Source organism: Hipposideros armiger, unplaced genomic scaffold (genome assembly GCF_001890085.2).
Source record: "Hipposideros armiger isolate ML-2016 unplaced genomic scaffold, ASM189008v1 scaffold_355, whole genome shotgun sequence".
Lineage (NCBI taxonomy): Eukaryota > Metazoa > Chordata > Mammalia > Chiroptera > Hipposideridae > Hipposideros > Hipposideros armiger.
The window spans coordinates 323,565-333,599 of NW_017731705.1; the positions used below are offsets into that span (position 1 = coordinate 323,565).

The window sequence follows — 10,035 nt, forward strand, 5'->3', positions numbered from 1 at the left end:
AATATTTCTTTCCATGGGAAAAGCAGTTGAGTGAGAAATTTCCCTTCTGAAAGTCAGCTGGCTGTCTTTGAATATATTCTGCATTCTTCTATTTTCTCAGCGGTTTCAATGTTTCAAAGAGGCCACTTCAAACTTTCAGGAGCATGTTAAGAATTATAGTTTATTCAGATTATGTATGATGTGCTAACCCTTCTCAATGATTCTGCTTTATTTCAACAATAGAATGACTAAAAAAGGTGCACAATAAGTGTTTTAATTAAATGTGGGCCTTTTAATTAGAAGTAGGTATCTTGGGAAAAACAGAGGATGATAATAATGTGGTCCTAGGATTCTTTTTTTTTTTTTCCTACTTAAAAGACTACCTTGACAATGAAATCTTGCAGCAAATAGTAGTAAAGTTTCAATCGTGGGAAAGGAAAAAAGATCAATGAAATCCTTTAAAACTAAGGTGTACTAGAGGAATCAATAGATGAAGAAGTATATTCTCAAAGACAAAGAAAGTTTATAGATGCTTAGTAATAGCATAGTTCTGTTACAATGTACCACTTTAATTGCTTCCAAACTTACTAATAACTCATTTAGTCTTTAATTTTAGTACAGACTATATTACTCATTTCTACGATACCTCTAGTTCTCGATCTTAATCCCCACTTACATGCTGATATAAATAAATGTTATCTAATTTCAAAATAACTATCATTCTTTCATTCAACACATCTGTATGGAGTACGCACTTTGTGCCTAGAACCCATGCTATAACTTTGGTATTTTCCTTGTAGCAAAGTTTATATAAATGCTGATGTTTGTTAAGAAACAACATTAATCTTAATCTTGTCAAAAATGGTAGTGAAATAGGGTTTTATTGCAGTTATTTTGTATTAAGATAGATGTTTTGGAAGCTAGTTTATCACAAATGCTTTTATAATTAATTGCATTGCAACTTTGTAAAGTCACAGCATTGCCCAGAAGAGGCAAGTGTTATCTGAGGTACAAATGTGTTCAAAATTCTTTAACATTCCTTAAGATAAAATAGTATTTTCAAACTTTAATAAATATCCAAATGAAAAGGATGAATATACAAAAAAAAATACCTTAACCTGTTGAAGAGAAAAACTAAAATGATGACAGGTAAAACAATATTTCATGAGGTATTATCCCTCTATACCATCCATCTTCTAAAGCTAAGAATGTGACTTTTTAAATGATACATGCAAACATCAATTCTATATAAAGTTATGATTTAATCATACTGTTTCCTAAAAATACATATTTACTTTTTAAAATGACACTGAATACATCTAATGAATGTGCTTCAATAATTATGTCATTTTTTACTTATGTTTTTTATAGCATGCAACTTTATTTTTAAGCCTTAAATTATGCTGTGGTTCAGATCTTGGAAGAAAATATGCTGGTAAAAGCACTTATTTTCTTAACTACTAGAGCTTTGAAGATTTCACAAACCTCTTATTCACTATCCTAGGAAAGCAGTTTCTTTTTTTTCCCCCAAAACATTATACATTCTGAAAAGTTATATAGTATCGATAAATGTCAAACATCACTCAACCCGAATGGATACAGAACATTACAAACACAGAGAGAAGCTATTACTAGAATAAAAGTAATTAATAACAATGTATTTATTTGTTCCTTAAAATAATATATGATGGAGGAGCAAACACAGTTGCATGCCTGTGTTTTGTGGGGCTGCAGCAATGGGGACACCCCATTTCTGGTGTTTTAATGGTTAGAATTACTTCCAAATTGGGTCCTAGCTTAAAAGACGTTCCCATTTTGCAGAAACATGGACACCACAATGGTGTTTTCTATGAAAAGCCCTCATGGCTACCTGCAGTCAATGTTTCATGGTTTTATTGTTTCATGTCAGGAGTCAACAACACTAAGTCATTTATTACAACATTCAGTCATCAAGACAAAGGGAAGGTAAGTTTGTCATACCAGATTAAGTTAAAATCTGTAATGTATTCCAGAGAAAGGTGTGCATCAATAAGGATCAACATCTATATAGTTAATATTCAGCAGACTTTATGTCTGAGAGATCATAAAAAAAATGTAGCACCAAAGTAAGTCAAATTTTAAAATCGCATGTTCTAACTTAAAGATTTCAGTAGCTTACTTAGATGATTGCATTTTACACACTTCAGACTGAACTATAAATGAATTTAAAATGCAGCATTTATAAAACACCATTTTATAAGGTATTATTTGTAAATATATTTATTTAGGAATCAAACAACAGAAGTCAGAAATTTCAGCATCACCCCATACACGCTTCAATTATGCTGTGATTTTAATAGCTGTATTCACAATGACTCAGTTATTTCCATACAAAACAGAGGGTTTTACACTGCATCTTGCTGGGGTTATTATGAAGACTAATTATTTAGTGTTTGTACAGGACTTGCCATTTATATGGGGCATTACATCTGCAAAGAAGTATTAGTCTTAGTCACTATGTAAGGAATTGCCAAATTTCTCAGCTGCCAGTACAAATGGAAAGGAGGACAAAGAATGCCATTGACGAGGGTTTCCAAGTGCCAGAGCAAAAGTCATACTCAGGAGTAGCCTGGCAGGGTTAAAAAAACACAGACAGATGAAGCTATCTGAGCTATGGGACCCTGATTGGGCATGTGGTCTTTCCTTCATAACTTTTCTTTCATAACTAAATAACTTTTTATTTAGTGCCCTGTACTGAGAGAGTCCTGGATCAAAGGAATGTCCTTGTGTATTGACTGTCTGGCTCTTTATATTCAAATAACAGCCTCCCGAGAACAGGGAGTTTGCCTTTATTACTCTCTATATCTAGTGTTCATAACACCCATAACATAGCAGGCTTTCAGTCAATGTTTATAATATGCCCTCTGTGTGCTAGGTATCATATATGAAACAGGACTAAAATCAGCATGAGTCCTGCACTCATGGTGATCAAGGTATAGGGGAGTACACAGACACTACTCAAATGAACACACTCGTAAATATACAACTATCATTGTGATATATGCCATGAAGGATGGATAGGATGCTACATGAGCAACTACCAACGAACATAGGTTAAGTTGCTGGTGAGGGAACACTGAGGAAGGACGAGTTAAGCTGAAGCCTGGACAATGAGTCAAACTTCTCCTAGAAGTGTGCATTGCAGGCAGAGGAAATAACCCAGGGGATGTGAAAACTCAGTACAGTCAATGAACATGAAAATACTTGGACCCTGTGTACTGGGACAGGTTGACAGCAGTGCAACAGGAGGTAGGCAGGGAAGGTAGCGGCCAGATTTGCTGATAAAGGGTCACCTTTTATTTTCATTCCCCTGGGAAGCCACTTCAGTGGCTTTTAAGCACAGATGCCTCATGATGGAATTATCATATTTAAATATGCATGATATCTGTTCTGTGAATGAAATGGAGAGGGACATAAAAATTTGAGGTGGGGAGTCCAAATAAAAGACTATCGCGGTAATTAAAGGGAATGTGATGATGGTTTTATACTGTTCTGAGGACACTGGATTTGGTGCAAAGGGAGATAGAGTAGAGGTGTATATGGGACGTAAATATCGAAATGACTTCTTGAGCGGTTGAACTGATGGAGAGAAAGATATCAACAATGATATCCAGGCTTTTCATTTAAGTAACTAAACATGCCGTTTTTCAGGTGTAGGAGGATAAATAAATACACAATATACAAATAAACCTTCCCATGAAGAACAAGAAAACTATATGGGGAGGGGAGTTATTACTTTGTGAGGGGTATAAATGTCTAACTATTGCATTGTTTTGCACACCTGAAACTAATAAAAAAAGAAAGAAAGAAAGAAAAAGAAAACTATATGTGTGGCATAATTTGAGAGTATAGGGATAATATGAAATCCATTTTGTGGATATTATTTCAGATCATTTTTAACTGACTGAAAAACTGAAACACATGTAATGTATATTGATTATATCTACATATATACAAACATGTGATATATATGATATATATATATATATGTATATATATATATGACCACCAATAACTGATATGAAATCCACAGTTAGCAGCAAATTATAGTAAAAACTCACTCAGAACATTAGAATAAAAACAACTCAGAACTTATAGGGCATTTTCCAGGACTGCAATAGATTGTTAATTTACTTTTTACATATAAGAGAATCAATGCCATGGTAAATGTTATTACATAATTAGAATAATCAGAGAGTTCACATTCTCAGAAGTTCACAAACTGTCTAAAGCATAATGAAGTTTCCCTGGAAAAATGCTGAATCATCTAACTCCTAAGGATTTATTTGTGATTCACTAATTTATTCACTCAATAAAAGCACTATGTTCTGTGTTTGCAGGTCGTGGCTAATAAGATACACGAGACATAGATCTCTGCTTTCAAAGCACTTATTGGAGGTATTTTCTCTCTCTCTCTTTTCTTTTGTAACAGAATGCTTTGTTCAATTGAAATTTTAGACAAAAATTTAATATGTAAAACAGATAAAGAGATTATTTCACTTCTGGGGCTGGCCCTCAGAATTCAGGGCTAGTGTTAACTGACAACTGAGAGGTTAAATAAATTTCCCTAGCACCTATAGCTATATCGTATGCAGTTAGTAAGTGGTAAATTTGGGATTGGATCTGAACTCAGTTGGATACCAAAGGCTGAACTGTTAGTACTAAGCTCTATTGGTCCTCTAGGAGATAGAGACCCAGACTTGAGCATCTCCTTGGTGGGATGTAGGAGAACCCCACTTTGGTGCCATTGTAAAATACATTCAACTTTCCTTGTCACATTGAAATTAATTGTGGAGGAGGTCTTCACTCCTTGTGTTAAAAATAATGCCTTAAAAGTCCTATATTACTATAGCTTATAAATTCATAACTTTATATAATCTGAGTATTAGATTCCATAAACACCCCCACTTCCATTCCCAGTTGCAAGTGAGGACCTAAAGTCAAGTGCTAAAAGAACTCAAGGTGGTACAATGAGTTACTAGACATAGTAGAACTAGATCTTCAAATAATTGTTTTCATGAAGGCATATCCTATAAAGTGCCTAAGAAAAAACTAGAATGTTTTCTAATTAAAATGTTTGCCAGGAAATAAAGGTGGCTTGTAAAAAACAAAGAAACAAGCAAAAGAACCAGGTGTTGGTTTTTTTTTTACCCTCCCAAGCCCAAGATGCCAGCAGCTAAGCAGGAGAAAGGTGAAAAGGAGTTTTCACATTTTATGGGACGTCTATAACAGTCTCAAGGGAGAAAAATCCTCACAGTTTAAAATGATCTCATTAAACCCTCCCTAGTAATTGGGTAGAGCCAGGGAAAATAGCTATTGGATGAAAACAAAACAAACAAACAAAAAGCTGTTCTCACTAATGCATCTTTGTGCAATAATTAAGATTGCCAATTATAACATTCCCCCCCACCCACCAAAAGGAATATTTAAGTGATAGGAAAAAAAAACAAAGTCTAAATACCATACACAGACACATCAACTAAACAAAGGGTCTTTAATTGGTGACAATCGGCCCTAAATCACTGTTACTATTCCCCAACCTAACTTTCAGGCTGTCTGAGGCTTCAACATAATAATGCCAAGTACAGTAGCAGAGTTTTCAATCTCAAAGGAACATCACAAACGTGCATTTGTGTATCTGTGTGAGCTGCCTTTTCCTAACAAACTACAGACAGCCCTTGGGAGAGTTTTCAGCCTTCAGCTCTTTGGCAGACAAAGTTTAAAACCTCCTTTTGCTGATAACAGGAGTCATGCTAACAAGCCCTGACTAAAGGTACTTGGGATTCAATTAATAGAAAAGCAAACCATTTTATAACTAACTCCTATTAATAACACTATCTGTATCAGTAACATTGTTTTGTGCAATATAAAATTTATGCCTCCTGTGGAAGTATTAGAAGCAAAAGAAAAAAAAAATATTGAACATGAAAAAACAATACAAAGAAATGTTTTATCAAAATATACACATTGAAGGTTGAATCATTGCTAAGTGTTATTTGTGTGTGCTCCTATTCTGACATCAGATAATGGAAATGGAAACTGTTTAGAATGCAGGCCGATTCTTTGCTACCAAAAGCACACCTTCCACAACTCTAGGGACACCTGAACCTCAGTGTAAAATTCAGGTGAGTTTACTACACAAGAGACACCCTCAGTCATTAATCCAGGAGGCTAATCCCAGGCCTGGAGGGCTAGAACCAGCCAGTTGAGGCACTGATGAGAATCTCTGGCTAAAGTTGCCTCCCAAAAGTTCTAGTTCAGAGCACCTAAAAAAAATATTTTATAATTATCTTTTGTAAAAAATCATAACTCCTCTAGATATTAAGAAACATTTCATGTGTCATTGGCTACTGTGCCTGAGAAGGCCTAATTCATTGGCCCTCACAAACCATTTACTGGTGTCCTCTTCAATAATACGCAAGACCATGTACTCTTTTCTTACCTCAAAACTGATATTTAAAAGTTTATATGATTGTAAAACTTAAAATTTCTGGCATGTCATAAACATTAAATTCAAAATAAAACTGTTTTGCCTCTTCTAGGGGCATCTGATGAATAAAGAGCACCATTCAGTGGTTGCCCACCATGGTCTATTTAAATATACGTATAAAATTTTAAGCTGTAAATTTCATTATTCCTTTTCTCTTTGAAGTTGTATTTCCATTCCAATCCCACCCAATTTTATCTTCGTGCAATATGCTTTTATGCTTGAAAGGTTTACTGTTGTTTACTAATCAGCCCATACCATTCTCAGCTTTGAAATAAGGAACTGTGGAACTAACTGCTCCGATGTTTGCTGCCCTGGAGGTTTTCACACCCCTGCAAGGGCACCATAGACATAGTCTGGATATCTGAACACTATCTTTCATTTTTCAAGTGAAAGAAGGTCAAATAGGAAAAGAGATGGGCAAGGGGAATTCCACAGCGAGGGCATTTTCAGACACATCAGCTTTAGGAATGATTCTCAGAAAGCGTGAGAATCTAGAAAATGCAGAACAACCATGCCCCCGTCCACCTCTGCAAAGTACAGGTATTCTGGTTGAAAGGCCACTGAGCTACATAAAGCCCCCACCACCACTAATCTAGTCATCACCTTTGAAGAATTAGCAAGTCATCTGTTACAATCAGTGCCATGACCCAAAGGCCAGGTATGCACAGGAATTAACTTCTGTGAATGAAATATGAACTTCCATAAATTTGAGCTGATGCCTCTGTGTTGTATATTCTTGGTTGCAAAATTTCAAGAAAACAACAACCTAAATCAAATATAATTGTTAATTTTATTGAGTTCAGTACATTATCTAAGGCTTAATAGATTATAAAGTACAATCATAAAGGATGAATAGTAAAAACAATCAAATCAGCAAAAACTCAGTCTACTGGGTGAAGAGGGCTAAACACTTTCTCTGGAGATTTTAAGACCTCTGCTTATAATGAAGAACAAATGGTTCCTGGGACCAGGTTAGCTACCCAGTTTTTGAAAATATCCTACAACCAACTTAAAGAACTATAAACCCATTAATAACTTCAAGGAACTCAAATAAATACAAAGAAACCTCAGAGTTTCTCTACAAGGCTAGCAAACTTTGGATTACTTTTCTTTTTAACAGACCCCAGTTGGACCAGTAACAGTTCTTGTAAATTAAACAAATGTATAAGGTTTTGTTTTTCCACAAAGAGCGGCTGGAACTCCTAGTTTTTTTTACTATTTTTTAATCTTTTTATTTTCTAAGTGCTGAAACTTGTTACTATTTTTATTGAATCAAATAGTTTATAAGTAGTCAATAAAATCTCTGATTATCATAAAACTTTTTTCTCTACTTAAAATATGTTGATAAACATGTTTTATAAATATTTGCTACACTCCTTGACATACAGGTAATACGATTTCCCTTCCATATCGACATTTCATTTAACTAAGAGTTGCAACCAAAAGTAAACAAAGAAAGGCAAGTTTAGCTATCAATTTTTAATCATATATACTCTATCAACTATTGAAAGGACATACAAAAACTGGTTATTTACAGTATACAATCTTCTAAGTTGTCATTCATGACAATTCAGTTTGACCAAAGGAGGCATACTTGGTGACAACATAATTTAAAAGTCTCACTAAAATCAATATTATAACTTCCTATAGAAAAAAATTTTTTTCACATTGTAAAATTCAGGACTTTTAAAGTAAACTTGATGCTAAGCTAATTTGCTGCTTCTGTCCTTAATCATGTATATTCCATCTCAAAGAGCTTACTTAATTCCATTAAAAATCTACATAATTGAAATTCATATTTATTTTCAAAATGGGGATACTTATCAATAATAATGCAAGGTTACCTTTTTCTGTTAAAGAAATTATAAAACTTTTTTTCCCCCTAGGTCTAAATATGCTTTTTTGACTCTTTTAACAGATATTTTAGGTAAGTAGAGAAAGGGCACACTTTAATTATTTTTAATTGACAATGACCTATGATTTAATAGAAATGAAGTTATGAACTTACAGACATCGTGAAACAATCCCATGGTCTTAATGAGCAAAACATTGAGTCATATAAAAAAAAAGATTATTTATTAGTCAAACAGAAAAAGCATGGCAAAATATCAAATGCCCCATTTGACCTAAATACCAAAAGGCAGGAAATAATAAAATTAAAAACACATTATTGCGCCAACTCTCAGTCATGTTTCTATTTGCTATTTGTTTTTGTTTGTTTAATCATTTTAAATTCACTGTTTCAAAAGAGAATTTTATGTGAACATATGATAATCTGGGATACATATCATTTACTGGAATGATGTCACGGAACAAATGCTGTGGCAGCATTTCTTAGTCACACATTTCTTACAGTGACTTTTTTCTTTTGTGTTCTCAAGGTCAGAAGTAGTGGGGAAAAAAATCACTTGAGTTATACATAACAATCTCCTCTTTAACTTCCAAAAAATAAAAAGTAATGACCAATATTTCATATAAGAAAAAAAACAGCTATCTTTAATTTTTCTGATTGAAAGTATAAGCTTTTAAGATGACTAACTGTATTGTCTTTAACAATTAAATTCTTTATGCTGTTTAAATATTTAAATAATGAAAATAACACTATTTCTCTTTGCTTAGAAACAAAAGAATCAAAGGAAAGGCATTTAAAAGCACCACAACCAAAGGCAAAACCACAAGCAGTAATTACACAATGTTCTAGAATTTGAAGAGATCATAGACATGTTGAAAAAGGCAATTAAATACGGAAGATGAAATAAGCACCATACCATATGATAAGTGACACAAGAAAGATGCATTTTACTCCCAAACACTATAAATAATTGACAGCTCCTATCTCTATAATTAATTGATTCAAGTAATACTTGAAAGCAAGCTAATACTGCATTTATAACAAGGCTACAAGCTGGCTATAAGTCAAGATAGTCAATTAAAATAGCCTAGACGGTATTATATGATCATATAAATTCAGCTTAGTAGCAACATAACAAATAAACAAAAGTAAAAATGTAAGAAAAAACAAATTAGTAAATTAATTTCTGGTAGTTTTTTTGGCACTCTCATGGCTAGAAAATAAACTACTAGACACATTTATAGCAAATGCATAAGGCCTTCTGCACTTTGAATCTGTTCTTAATATTTTAATCCATGAACACAGCCTCCTCCAATATAAGTAATGTGGTACTTTATCATCTTTAACCATCAAAAAGAAATTCATACCTTAATCTTTCAGATTATAATCAAAATTGAAATATATTTTGAAGCAACTAAGTTTTAGATAACTACAGTCATATATCTTCATCATGAAGTGTCACAATACATGCTTACAAAGAGACTACAAAATAACAGTACTCTCTCTTTCTCCCTTAACCCCAGTATCACTGATCTCCTGCCTGTTTGTTTATTCATCTTTTATTTCAGTAAACAAACATTTGAGTTCTACTATGTGTGAGCCCTTGAAAAACTAAGTCTCCATCTATGATTTAGCTAATATGTCACACTTTACTCCACAAGAACTCAAACCCTCC

General features: G+C 33.6%; 1 protein-coding gene across 10 annotated transcripts in view; it reads right to left on the minus strand.

Moving 5' to 3' along the window:
• Positions 1-10,035, minus strand: part of ROBO1 (roundabout guidance receptor 1) — a 1,209,462-nt gene that overhangs the window by 152,279 nt on the left and 1,047,148 nt on the right. The gene's annotated exons all lie outside the window — the stretch shown is intronic.